Consider the following 15511-nt stretch of genomic DNA (forward strand, 5'->3'; position numbering starts at 1 on the left):
AAAGCACACTCAGTAACAGATTCTGCAGATCAAACAGAAGAGTTGTTCATCCCAGATTCATGTTATATAACTTTTAGACTTTGAGAGAGAGACAGAGTGTGTGTGTGTGTGTGTGTGTGTGTGTGTGTGTGTGTGTGTGTTTTGGGTATTACTTACAGGGGAAATACAACGATTATAAAAAGATCCTTTCTTTTTTGATGGATAGATGCATCAATGGATGGATGGCATTGGAAGAGAGCATAAATTACCTTCCTACAAAGGCAGTACACAGAAAAATTTGATTAGATTTACATCAAGCCTGATGTGCAGCAAACTTAGTTTTTACCACAATCTTTACTATTGATTAAAGCTGTAAACTCACTTTGGTGAGGCAAGCATAAGGGAGATAAGTGGCCAGAGACCAGGCCTGACAGTGAATCTATTAACAATGATGGGTAAAAAGCATAGATTCTGGAAATAATTAAATAAAGAAGCCTTTAAGACCTGGCTAGGAGTCAAAATAAGTGTGAAATGAGGGAAATGAGAAATCAAAGAAGAGCCTAAAATCCAATGTTGGAGTCCTATAAAAGAAGGAACAAACAATAATGAGGAGGAGACTTGAAGAAAAGGTATTAAGTTCAATTCCCCACAGAATGTTCCTGAGACCAGAAAAGAGAACAAATCCTTTCATGAAGATATTTAAAAGAGAGATATCCATTTACCTTAATTGGTCTGAAAGAAATTCTGCCCAGAGCCAAGAAAGATTAACTGAAGAATATTTACAATGTTTTATTTTCATGTGCTTGTTTTTATTATTTTTTAAATTGAGGTATAATGGACATGTAACATTGTATTAGTTTCAGGTGTACAACATAATGATTCAATATTTGTACCTACTGAGAAATGATCACCAGAGTAAGTATAGAAAATTTTTTTCTTGTGATGAGAAATTTTAAGATCTACTCTCTGGGCAACTTTCAAATATTCAATACAGTATTACTAACTATAGTCACTATGCTATACATTACATCCTAATGACTTATTTTGACAACTAAAAGTTTGTCACAACAGTTTAGATCGTCTAAGTCACAAGTCAGAGGTGGAAAATTCATTTTATTTATTTTTTAACAAGAACTTCCTGATGGTGTGAAGAGAGCCAATGTGTTCAGAAGAAAATCTAAAAAGGAAGTGGCTCATGAAGTAAGGAACTTCCTTTCCTTCATAGATGTAGCTCTATTAATATGGGTTTAGATTGAGGCTATGTAAAATGAGCTATTGCTATACCCTTTCCACCCCAAAGATGGCACTGCTAACACACCATCTCTTGGTACACAAACCTACCTACCACTGTTCCACCAGAACTCCTAGCAATAGTAGTGGTAGGTTTCCCACTGAGTTGTTGTTCAAATGGTAAGGAAGGGCATGACCCAGTACATCTCTACTCTCTTCTACATAATCTGCCTAAAGAGCATGGTACACTATTCTAAAGGGAATTCCCAAATGCAGTCAGAAGCCATGAGAGAGTTGAATTATGGTTTACAAGGGCATTAAACATATCCTTGGAATCATGAGAAACTCTTAACACAAAAGTCAGTGAAACAGAGAAAGAGATCAAATTAAAGTCTTTAGAATTGGAATGGCTAAGGATTTTATTCATGATCAATGAGGTGGTCTATTTCTAAGATTCCATTTTAATCCTAATAGTTTAATCTCTCAAAAACAGAAGAGGATAATCTCTCAAAAACAGCACATGAAAGATGGTAAAAGAAAATATATTCCCCGGGTATGTGTATGATTGTGTGTGTTTATGTATGTGTAGCTTAGAAAGTGGACCTAAGACATAAAGCTTACTTGATGATTACAATCTTAATCACATAAAATTTGGGCTAAAGTTTCGTTTCCATTTATATTTAAATTATTCAATGGAAGTTCTTATAAGAAGGATTGTGTAAGCAAAAGGAATTCCTGCTGTTTATATTAAAATGCTTGTTATGCTTCTCTACAATTTTTCCAGGGGCATTTGTTTCCCAGTAAAATGTCTATAAGAGGGTGACAAACTACCACCATTGTGCAAATATTTGTTTCACAACTGTGAAGAAAGTATAATGAGAGCAGGAAAGCAAAATAAACAGAATAAAATAAGATTGCATGAAACTCTGCTATGTGCTGCCACCATAAATGAAATACGTATTCTGTGACTCCATATCTACCACGACTGAAAAGGTAATAGACATGGAAAGCTTTTTTTTTTTTTAAGACCAGAGTACACATGCACGAGCGAGCACAAGTCGGAGAGGGGCAGAGGACGTGGGGCTTGATCTCATGACCCTGAGAACATGATGTGAGCCGAAACCAAGAGTTGCACCCAGATGCCCCCATATACACAGAAAGCTTTAAAAACCTATTGTATATACCCCAAAATAAATAACTTAGCTAATATAAAATTATTAACTTTTCCAATAGAAAATCGAGGGAAATTTTTTTATCTATATCGTGTTTCTTATTCTTTGCTATTATGCATATGCATCATCATACATTGAAAAATGTGAAAGAATGCATTTCCCACTTAGAAGGAGCACTGTTAAAGTAGCATTAGCAACTGCATTTTTAATGAACTATTGGCAGAATTATCATCAGAGAAGCCCAATAATACTGGTAATTATAAAAAGCAGTGCTCACTCTCGACACACATACCTACATACCACTGTACATTCCACCAAACCTCCTAGCAAGAATAGTGGTAGGTCTCCCATCAAGATGGTGGCTAGCTCAGGTCATGTTTACTAGCATACCTCCATTTCCACCACAGCGTAGTACAGTCCACATACGCAATGTTCTATGCTATGCCTCCATCTTCAGAGATGTTCCCTAGGCTTCCTTCCTTGCCTACGTGGATTTCTCCCAACAAATTTGAAAAAGTACACTACTTTAATTCACCAAGTAAATATTCCCCACATCTTAGCCTCAACTCTCTCACTTCTCAGTTGCATTCTACCATTCAGAAGCGGCCTGAACAGCAGTTATGGTCTGCCATTAGATGATTTCAGGAGGTTAAATATTGTTCATAAAGATAGTAATAGCTAAAGTTGATTAGTGATTTCCATCTGCCAAATACTTTGCTAACTGTTTCACACATTTTATTAACCATATATTTTTTTAAAGATTTTATTTATTTATTTGACAGAGAGACAGAGAGATAGCGAGAGAGGGAACACAAGCCGGGGGAGTGGGAGAGGGAGAAGCAGGCTTCCCGCGGAGCAGGGAGCCCGACGCGGGGCTCGATCCCAGGACCCCGGGATCATGACCTGAGCTGAAGGCAGACACCCCTTATTAACCATATTTTAATAAGAAACTAAAAATGAAAAGATTGAATACTTTATTTAAAATCACACAAATATGGAGCTGGAATCCAAACCCCTTGTGTGTCCTACTCAAGAGACCAAATACTTAATCACCATTATACTGCTTGGTGTCCACATGCAACTAAAGATATACTGGTTATGAGTCAATTTCTGATGGCCTGAGGCTCAACAGAACATACTGAGGATGACTCAGAAAATTCTAGAATTATAGAATACCCTAGGACCTAATTGGTCACTAGACACTTCAAGCAAGGGGTCTCAAAATAAGCTTCAATAAGGTAGCATGTATAAGAAGTAAAAATTCAGGGAAGGACCTGTATCTGGCCAGCATGAGTGACACTTAAGGAACCTTAACAGACAGCATGTGGCTCATTGGGTATATGATGATGGCACTTAGCTCCAGTCTCAACTGCGAGTTTAATATATGTCTGTGTGAAGTCACACAGTGAAATATTCTTAGGCCACTCTAGACATACAGATCACTGATATCCCCACTTATGTCTCAGTATTTAGAATATCCGTTATTGATACAAGTTCAAGTTCCCTAACTTTAAACTCTGTGAAATGTTTATAGTATGCTGGCTAATGTCTGAAAAATGCAAAAGATTCAGTTTTGTGTATTACTACAAAATTCTTTCTTATTTTACTTAGAAAAATACATTCTTTGTAGGATCACTAGTCAAAGAGAATTTGATATGCTTCAGGACATTTTGGAAGATGTTGGGATATGGAAGAAATATCTCAATAAATTGTTTCCCACCTTCTGCAACTGCACTTGAATAAATGGAGCTGTTCTTAGTCCTTAATTTTCCCATCATCACAGACACCAGTGTAGCAATCAGGCGTGGCTAGTTCAAGTAGATTCATTTATGCACCTATAGAATGTTTTTACTCAAAGCACAAATATGTCACAATACAGATAAATTTTGAATTTTATACAGTAGACTTACAGTATGTGAGATAATTTTCTTCAACTAAGTGACCCTGAAAGCTCTGAAAACCTTCCTACTCCACACTTGTCACAGAATATAAATGGAACATAGATGTTGGTGAGGAAAGTCAATTCTATTTTTCTGCAGGTTCACCATCATATGTTCGTTAAAAGTCTATTGCCAAGACTAGAAGTTTGTTGCTAGTCAAGTCACTTTCCAGGTGTTGTAAAGAGGGACTTTGTTCATAGTTTCTTTCTTTTTTTTTAAGTTTATTTATTTAAGTAATCTCTACACTCAATGTGGGGCTCGAACTCACAACCCCAAGATCAAGAGTCGCATGCTCCTCGGACTGACCCAGACAGGAACCTCTATTCAGAGTTTCTATGTTGCTAAAACTTAATCACTTAATCTTCTACCCAGTCCTGAGAAGGCAGAAAGTAAATAATGAAAGTTAATGAAAAGGTTAGGGAGGGGAAAGAAAAAGAACAGGACCCTACAGAGAAAAAACAGTTGCATTTCTTACATTTAGTCCTGATATATCATGAAAACTAATGATATAACTCCCATGAGCTGCATGCAGATCAGAGCATTAATCTCTAGCAAAATGGTTTATGTTATAGGAACCCACAAACAGATTTCCTTTAACTACAGTAAATCAAACATGGTGGGTAGTTTCCGTTTGACTGATGAGTACACATGTCACTGGCAGGAGGGCAGTGACATATGGAAGAGCAATAAATATTTTTTTCTGACACTTCAGCAGCCCTTGTTCAATGACACTAAAGGAAGATAGAAGACTTCAGGAGAAAATGCAAGCCTGTCTCTATTAGCTGTCGTGCCACCGCCGAGGCAGCAACTCCAAGGTGATTTGGTGTTCTGTGGTGTAGCTTGCACATTTAGTCTTAAACAAATGAATAGCCTGAAAGTAAAGAATCAATAGTTCTCTCAGAACAGTGTTTTCATTTTCCTTCCAATGATGGCATTCTCCCGGTACCTAAGATTTCCTTTAATGACAGGGATTTGGAGAATCTTTACCTTCTAGGACCCAGTGGCCAACCAAATTTTGTTAAAGCTTTTGTTCTTTGTCCTCCTCAACAATATCCTTTATGGGCTTTCTGTCTGCATAATTTCCTATTTCTCGTGGGAAGAAAATCAGGGGCAAATGTGTCAGAAAGCATTATGTTATAACCCATGTCCAAGAGATTTAGAGGTATTTAGCTCTGAACACCTTGTACTAATTTTTTAATGATCTCAGTTATTTCCCTAAACCTCCCCGAATGTTATGATTTGGGCACCCACCAAGCAGAGTTTTCAAGGGCTACTATGTTTCCCTCTAATAGGCAAAATACAATAGGTATTAAAATGTAAACACAGTGGTTTTCAACTTGACTTATGTGGCTTATAGTTCTTTTTTGAACACCTACTGTCATGTACTAGAGAACACCCTGAATCTCAAGTGTTGAGTAGAATAGCACATACTTCAAAATGGACCTTTCCCAACTCTGGTGTCAGGGTCTCAGTATAGTAGGGTAATAAAAACTCATAGGCTTCAACTACATTTTTGGGCCAGGACTGGAAAGACAGAGATCTGCCATCCAAGATAGATCCAAACAGAGAGCCAGGCATTTTCAGGGGTGTTACACAAATCACTCATGCAGATGTGTGCAGCAAGCTACCAGTAAGAGACATGCAAGTAAAAGAATTATGGCAGACATGGATGCCACATCATGGTAAAAGCAACGTAAGGCTTTCTGATCATGTGTCTAGTAGCTGTGTTTGCTTGTTGAAAGCCTTTATTCCAGTCTCTTGATTGCACTAAGGAAAAATGAACAAATCTGGCTTGGCCCCACATTCATTCAAAATCTGGTTCTTAAAATGTAGGAAAACAGTGGAGTATTGTACAATTAAAAAAAAAAAACTCATGAAAATGAAACTACAATTTTCTTCTACCGCTAATTATCTTTATGACTTTGGGTAAATCACTAATCACTTGTAACTGTTTATTTATCAGATGTCTTTGATGTGCTAAATTAAACCTACAGTGGTTCTTGCTCTCAAATTCTGACTTTCTAATTCTACTACTTATTGAACAGATATATTTATATCCATCTCTTTCTATTTAGCTGTTGTGCTATAATCACAATTCAAAATTAACAAACCATTCTTGCTTATAAATTATATTATGCAGTCTCAATTTTACAAGATATTTCAAGATTGAAAGTTGACATGAATTCCAAGTATCTCTCTTCAATATTCCTAATATGCAAATATAAAAAACTAGAAATTAAAAAAAATAAACCTATTATGTAAAAGTTAAAAAACTTGACATATAAAACTAAAGAGATGACACTTCACCATACTAAAAGTTAATGGTTCATTCATATACTCATACATTCATTCAACAGCCATTTACTGAATGAATACCATGAGCCAGATATTATATCAAATGGCTAAAGACAGAGCAGTGAATAAGAATGACATGGGCATTATCTTCATGGGCCCTGCATTTTTGGGGGAAATTGAAATCAGTCAGAGAACATTAATATTGTCATTTATAAATGTCTTGTGTAGCATAATCCCTTTCTTCATGAAACCTTCAGTCTAGCTGGGAGACAATGTTAAATAATTACATGAATACTTTCACTTGTGACAGTTGTTCCAAAATACAAAATATTGCATGATTCTTTTCTCTTTTGTTCAGCTTCATTATTGTCTATTATTCTGTCTTCTAGGTCATTAATTCATTCCTCTGCTTCTTCCAGCCTGCTGTTCTTTGCATCAAGCCTGTTTCTAATCTCGTTTATTGCACTCTTCATCTCTGATTCTTTTTTAACTCTTTTATCTCTGTGGTAAGGGTCTCACTGATGTCTTCTATTCTTTTCTCAAGCTCAGTGAGAATCCTTATGATTGTCGCTTTAAATTCTCCTTCAGGCATGTCACTTATATCTGTTTCACTTAGATCTCTGGCCGTGGCCTTATCTTGTTCTTTCATTTGGAATAAATTCCTCCATCTTGGCATTTCGTCTAAGTCTATGCCTTCTTCTCTGTGTTAGAAAAGCCAGCTATATTTCCAGCTCCTGAAAGTAATGGCCTTATGAAGAAGAGGTCATGTAGTGCCCAGGACCTGGCACTTCAGGAAGTGTCTCTGGTGTGTGCTTCATGTGCTCTGCTGTTGTGTTCTGGCTGTTCTATCCTTCAGGCCAGTCATCTGCAGGGGCTCTCCTTGCCTGGTGTGGGCAGCGTTTGGTCTGTGGCCTGAATATGGTGAGTTTTACCTAGGCATGCCATGGTCTCATGCTTGTGAAATGAGACCTGACACCAACTTCACCAGAACTGAGGCCCCGCAGAACACTCTGGTTGGAGACGTGATGTGGGCAGGAGCTTGTGCTGGTCTTCTGGGGGAAGGGCTTGCTGTGCTAGAACTGAGGCAAACTTGACTGAGAAAGGCAGCCCCTCCAGAGCAGAGAGTGGTGGGGCTTGGTGTAAGCAAGTTAGGCAGCCAGAGTCCAAACTGAACTGCTTCCCCACTAGTGGTTCTGTGTTGATCCTGAGGGGTAGGGGTGGGGATGGGGGGGTGGGAAATGGCACCTGCCAACTCCTTTGTTCCTGAAGAGGCATCTCTGTGAATGCTGTCTCTCAGGGAAACGCTCTGAGAGAAAAATAGACTTAGGGAACTCAGTGACTCCATCAAATGTAGTAACTTTCATCTTATAGGAGTCCCAGAAGAAGAAGAAAAGAGAAAAGGAAACAGAAAATTTATGTCAAGAAATAATAGCAGAGGGGACCTGGGTGGCTCAGTTGGTTAAGTGGCTGCCTTTGGCCTGGGTCATGATCCCAGAGTCCTGGGATCGAGTCCGTATTGGGCTCCCTGCTCAGTGGGGAGTCTGCTTCTCCCTCTGACCCTCCCCACTCTTGTGCTCTCTCACTCTCTCTCAAATAAATGAATGGATGAATGGGATCTTTAAAAAAAAAAAAAGAAAGAAAGAAATAATAGCTGAATACTTCCCTATTCTGGGGAAGGAAACAAGACATCCAGATCCAGGAGGCACAGAGAACTCCCATCAAAATCAACAAAAGCAAGCCAACACCAATTATAATATGTAATTAAATTTTTAAAATATGAAGAATAAAGAAAAAATCTTAAGAGCAGCAAGGCAAAAGAAGTCCTTAACTTATAAGGGAAAACCCGTAAGGCTAGCTGGAGATTATTCAACAGAAACTTGACAAACCAGAAGGGAATGACATGATATATTCAAAGTGCTGAATGGGAAAAATCTGCAGCCAAGAATACTCTATCCAGCAAGGCTGTCATTCAGAATAGAAGGAGAGATAAAGAGTTTCCCAAATAAAAACTAAAGGAGTTCCTGAACACTAAACCAGCTCTGCAAGAAATATTAAAGGGGACTCTTTGAATGAAAAGGTGAGATTAAAAGTGACAAAGACAAGAAAGGATCAGAGTAAATCTCCAGAAACAGGACAAAACAAGTAATAAAATGGCACTTAATACATACCTATCAAGAAATGAATGGAAATGGACTGCTCTAATCAAAAGATACAGGGGATCAGACTGGATAAAAAGACAAGACCAATCCAAATGCTGCCTACAAGAGATTCATTTTAGATGGAAAGACACCTGCAGATTGAAAGTGAGGGGGTAGAGAAATATTTATTATGCAAATGGTGTCAAAAGAAAGTCAGAGTAGCAATATTTACATCAGACAAACTAGACTTTTTCTTTCTTGTATTGTTCTTATCCTGCTTTGGTATCAGGGTAGTACTGTCCTCACAGAATGATTTTAAATGTGTTCCCTCTATTCCACTATTTTAAGATTTTGATAAAGATTGTCATTAGTTTTTTAAATGTTTGGTAGAATTCACCAATGAAACCACCTCCTGTGCCAGGAGAATGTGATTCCTAATTCAACCTTCATTCTTGTTATTGGTCTAAGAATATTTCCTATTTTTTGGATTCAAGATTCATGATTCAATCTTGGTAATTTGTGCATTTTGGGGAATTACCTTTTTTTCTAAGTTATCTGATTTGTTAGTATATAATTGTTTATAGTAATCTGTCATCACTCTATGTATTTCTGTGGTTATCTGATGGGTTGTTTTCTCTTCCATTTCTCATTTCGGTTTTTGAGTCTTCTTTTTTTTCCTAATCTAGTTAAAGCCAAGTTTGTTTATTCTCTTAGAAAACTGGGCATTACTTCCAATGTTATGTTATTGCTTATTCTGGTCTCTATTTTATATATATATCTGATTTTTCTTTGTTATTTCTTTCCTCTATTAAATTTCAGCTAAGTTTCTTCTTTTTTCTAGCTCCTTGTGGTGTAATGTTGTTTACTTGAACTTTTCTTCTTAACACAAGCATTTATAGCATAAATTTCACTCTAACATCTGCTTTTGCTGCATCCCACGGGTTTTGGAATATTGTGTTTTCTTTTTCTTCTGAGACATATTTTGATTTGCTGTTTGATTTCTTATTTGGCCTAATGTTTGAGCATTAGCATATTGTTTAATATTTACAGTTTAAATATTTAATATTTACATTGTAGATTTTCCAGCTTTATTATTGATCTTTAGTTTTGTACCACTGTGGTTGGAAAATATCCTTGGTATGATTTATGTCTTCTTAATTGTAATATTTGTTATGTCTCTTTTCATGTAATTTAATCAGGGGATTCTTCTGTGTGTACTTGAGGAAAATGTATATTCTGTTTTTCTCGGATGGAATGTTTTATACATATCTTTTAGAACCATGTATTGTGAAGTATGCTTCAGGTAAAAACTGTCCTTGTTAAAAAACAAAAAACAAAAAACAACACTTTAACTGAGGGTACTTGTATAAATAAAGTGTATCACAGGGGAGGCTGATGGGGGATGGGTAAAATAGGTGAAGGGAATTAAAAGTACACTTATCATGATAAGCACTGAGTAATGATGTATTGAATTGCTGATTCACTCTATGTATACCTGAAACTAATGTAACACTGTATGTTAACTACACGTGAATTAAAATTGAAAACCTAAAAAAAAAAAAAAAGTGCAAAATAGCAGGGAAAATATAATACAGTGCAGATCCTCACTCTGGGGATCAAAGGATGCTTTTCCAAAAAAGTGACTTTATCCTATAAGGAAAAGAGAAAAATTTGTTTTTTTTTTTTAAAGATTTAATTAATTAATTAATTTATTTATTTGAGAGAGAGTGCACAAGCGCGAGTGGGGATAGGAATGGAGGGGGAGGGAAGGGGAAAGAATCTCAGGCAGACTCTGTGCTGAGCACGGAGCCCGATGTGGGGCTCAATCTCATGACCCTGAGATCATGACCTGAGCCAAAACCAAGTGTCAGATGCTTAACCAACTGAGCCACACAGGCACCCTGAAAATTTGTTTTTTAAAAGTGAGAAAAGAGCGGGGGTTGTTTTAGGTGGGAAGTATGTACAAAAGGCTGAGACAGAATGGACTGTGGGACACTGGAAGAACTCTAAGCAGACTCAGTATAGAATAAACGGCACAATGGCCTATCAATACACTGGCAGATGGGCAGACTAGATCAACAAGGGCTTAGTTGCCAATTTTCATGGTTCTTTGATTTTACAGTAACAAAAACATTTTAAATATAACTCAATTTATTTAAAATATTGAGTCAAAATATCTTTCACATTTATCTAGTTTATAGAGTGAGGAAAAGTAGTAGGTAAAGTTGTAATTATTAAAATGATTGAAATACTGACATTCGAGAGCAGTTTCCAAACAGTACATTTACATAGCTCACATGCTAAAGAGCAAAGGAAAATAATCTAAGGTTTGTAGCCCAGATTTTGACTCATACACTTCATTTTTCTTCATCCAGGGGCTTAAGCAGGCCAAGTGAACACAATAAGGAATCTGATCTTATTTCTTATGAGTCATCTTGAATAATAATAAATTACTCATAGACATAAGGGAAATAAATTAGCCTCCTCAGACATTGTATCATGAAGATAGATGCCTTTTATATAAACAAACTATTAGTAGGACTGACTGTAAAATGTACTTTGACATTCCCAGGTTTAAGCTTTTAGACAGGACACTCACAAAGCTGGATTCAATGATGAGGACTGGCATGAAAAACAAAGCAGTGCTCCATCAGGGTATCAGGTACCTCTAGATCATTATATTTTCTAGCAAGTCCTGAAAATTTAACTGCTATGACATGAATTTACACCCATTCCTTACGTTAAGTGCAAGGTAGGAACATGCAGCCATAAATTGAAGATGCAAACAGTGCACTGTGTCAACATTTCTTTCTGAGGTCTTTAAGCTTCCCATTTCCATTCCATTAAGTCTAGTTCTATTTCCACTTCTGTTCTTTCAAAGTTGTTTTTCTGATTCATCCCTCTATCAAATACTGAGAAGTGGACAAAGTAAATAAATTTATTAGTTTATTTTTTGTGTAATATAATGTCACAGTATATAAACAATGGGTTCTAATTCCAATTCTGTATCTAACATTATTTTCACTCTTCATATTTTTTTTTCAGAATCTGGAGCAGGAAGTTCAGACTTCAAACAAATAATAAACTCAATCTAACACATTTTAGACTCAGCCTGTACACTTCAGGATTAAGATTTGTTTTTTCTGTTTTGTTTTTTTAGCTTTTCACTCTCCTTATTTCAGAGAGAAGATTAGAGGAAAAAACTGATTTTGAGCCCTTATATAATGACATGTAAAAGAAAACTGGAGTTTAAACCAAGACACCAGTTCACAGTAAATGTCAAATTCCCAAAGTGAGGCATCAGATTACTATATGCGGAAATTATAATTGAAAGAGAAATGTGTTTCAACTCATAGATGCACACTGGCATCACCTGAGGGCCTCAACAAACTATTGATGCTTGCATTCTATCCTGTGGAATTCTTATTTCATTCAACTGGGTTATGGCCTCGGAATTGGGATTTTTAAAAAGCTACCCAGGAGATTCTAATGTTCAGAACTGCTATTTTAGCTAATAATAATGATTTAGAGAACATTAAGGGGGTCACACTTTCCAGATAATTAAACACTGTACTTGTTCAATAAATAGTTGTTGGATTAAATCGATAACATGATGCTTCAAGTCGTTAAGTGTCGTGAAATACTAATATAGAAATTATGTTTAAACTATTGAAATAGGGGTATAAGTATCTTTCAGCAGATATTGCTTAACAATTTGCTAGGAATAAAATCAGCTCTCTTTATGGAGTCTTGTTCCCATAGGGGTTCCAAAATCACAGCTAATCCCTCTTATTTATTGAATCATATATACTGTAGGTTTATCACTGTCTAGATTGGTTATATTTGATCACGTGTATGAGCTTTTACTAAAATGTAAAAACAGTATTTTTGCAGTAAATATTATCTGGAACTTCCATTTCCAAAAACAGATCCTACCTACTAAATTTATAGGCATTGTATGACAGAGAAATAAGGGGTATTATTCTGATACAGATCACAAAATAATAGTTATAGGTCGGGATCTGAGGGGAAAAAAATTAAGATTGTTAGAAACCCCTACTATGTGACTGGTTCTAGTAAAACAAGTTAAATGAAGTCCATTTCCCTTCAAGGCTTCCACAATTTACTGTGCACCCTCTTCAAGTGTATGTGTGTATGTGTGTGTGTATACACACACACACACATAACTGTAAATACACATAATCATAACTATATATATATATATATATTTATATATTTATAAACAATTCCTTTTGGGAGTTTACAGAAGGACAGGGAATTGGTGAACATTAATATCTCCCATGTAGCAGCTTTACTAGACAGATTTTGTATAGTTGTACTTGTTCAAAGACAAGAGTGGTAACAGTTCATTTGATGGTCCTTCTTACAGTGTTATACATACCTCATCAGTAGGCTCTCACGGAGAGCCTGGGTGGCTCAGTCAGTTGAGCCTCTGACTCTCAGTTTCAGCTCAGGTCATGACCACATGGGTGGTGGGATCAAGTCCCACGTGGGGCTCCCTCCTCAGTGGGGAGTCTGCTTGGGATTCTCTCCCTCAGCCCTTCCCGCCCCCTCTTTTTTCTCTCTCCCAAATAAATAAATCTTTAAAAAAATAGGCTCTCAGTTCTCAGAGAACAGAGGACTTTTTTTTTTTAAAGATTTTATTTATTTATTTATTTGAGAGAGAATGAGATAGAGACCATGAGAGGGGGGAGGGTCAGAGGGAGAAGCAGACTCCCTGCTGAGCAGGGAGCCCGATGCGGGACTCAATCCCGGGACTCCAGGATCATGACCTGAGCCGAAGGCAGTCGCCTAACCAACTGAGCCACCCAGGTGCCCCTAACAGAGGACTTTTGAGTATTGTTTTTTTTTTTATTTGAATGAATGGTTGATTTATGCCATCATTACTTAATTCTTGCCTCTTAATGAGGAAACTAAGTATTTTCTTAGCTAGTTGATATTTGACAAGACTGAGCATATTTTTTAATGACCCTGACTGAAGACCAGTAAAATACCTTAGTATCTACTTTAGTTGAGACATATGTATTATCACTCACGTTAAACTCTCAAATTGCATCTCACAAAACGTTAATGTTTCTTTTGAAGTGATAACCCCATATTCTAGAAAAACTTAAATAATGAGAAAGCACTATGTTGTAATTTGCTTGGTGCAAACATCACCATAACATTTGTTAATAATTATTTATTTGATATATCTACTGTCTGCATCCACCTCACCACAGGCCTACTGGTTCATGAATAAAGACAAGGGCAGGGGAGATAGCTAGCTAAAAAGTCATTTTTCTCTACCCACAATCATCTTGGGATTCAGGAGAGGTGGTGTATTCCTGGAATGGGACAGAACTAACAAGATTATGTGGAAAAGGTTGAAGACAGAGAGGGAACTAGCCTCCTGATTCCATATGCTTCCATACTGATTTGCTGGACAGATTTTGTCAGGCAAAGTGCACAAACTCCCGAAACAAAGCTCAACTGTGTCTACGGGGCTATCTTAATTAAACAGAAGTGTAGTTAACCAATAGAGCAACAGTCTATAAGGAGGAAGCAATCACCCTGCAATTAAACAATTCTGACATCAAATGCTAACTCTACCATGTACTAATAATTTAACTCGACAAAACCAAGAGGAGCTGCGAGGAAACTGAGAGGAATTTAGTCGGGTTAGACTGTTATTCAAGAAATAGTTATATGACATTTGCTATATTTCAGGTATAAGAAGATAAAGCTAAAAAGGCAGACCATGCAGTTAAGGGAACTTATGGGTCATAGTGATATGGAGTCATCAATCATTATAATAGAATATGGTAATCAGTGTAATTACAATGTGCAGTGGGAGGAGAGGGGAAGGAAGTCTAGAAATGCCTAGAAGAATCAAGGTACTCCTCACAAAGACTATAACCTTGGGCTGAGACTTTAAGGATTCAAATATGCATTTATTAGAGATACAAACATAAGGAGGACATTCTAGACAAAAAGAACGATAGACATGACATGAGGATGGAGTACTATTGGGCAAAAGGTCTGCAGTAGGAGACTATTGAGGACCAGTTACATAAAATTAAGTTGATCCGGTAGGCAAGGGCCAGAGAATAAGGAAGGTGGTCTGTCATGCCAAGGCATTTTGAGGGTTTTTTTCCCCCCCTAAAGGTGGTGAGAAGCCAAGGACATATTTTGAGCAAAGAGCTCAAGTCATGTCTGTTTTAGAAAGATCAACATCAAGAGATTTTATTTTATTTTTTTTTATTATTTTTTTTTTAAAGATTTTATTTATTTATTTGACAGAGAGAGACATAGCGAGAGAGGGAACACAAGCAGGAGGAGTAGGAGAGGGAGAAGCAGGCTTCCCCGCGGAGGAGGGAGCCCGATGTGGGGCTCGATCCCAGGGTCCTGGGATCACAACCTGAGCCCAAGGCAGACGCTTAACGACTGAGCCACCCAGGCGCCCCAACATCAAGAGATTTTAAAGGATGGTTTGGGGAAGGGTAAAATTAAGGGAGAGAGGACAGTAGAGAGAACTTCAATAGTATGGGTAAGACCTAGCAAGAGTCGTGGCAGTAGGAAAGAAGACAAAATTAATAGATCAAGAATTCACTTATGGAGCCAAGTGAATAAGTATGTGGACCAATAGTGCAGAGATGAGAAGATCTACAAGAACTTTTGGGTTTCAGATTTGGACAACTGAAGGGATGGGAGCTGTTACCAATATATGAAATTTCAGAGGAAATATACAGAAATG

This window comes from Phoca vitulina, unplaced genomic scaffold (genome assembly GCF_004348235.1).
Source record: "Phoca vitulina isolate PV1807 unplaced genomic scaffold, GSC_HSeal_1.0 scaffold135, whole genome shotgun sequence".
In the NCBI taxonomy this organism is placed as follows: Eukaryota; Metazoa; Chordata; class Mammalia; order Carnivora; family Phocidae; genus Phoca; species Phoca vitulina.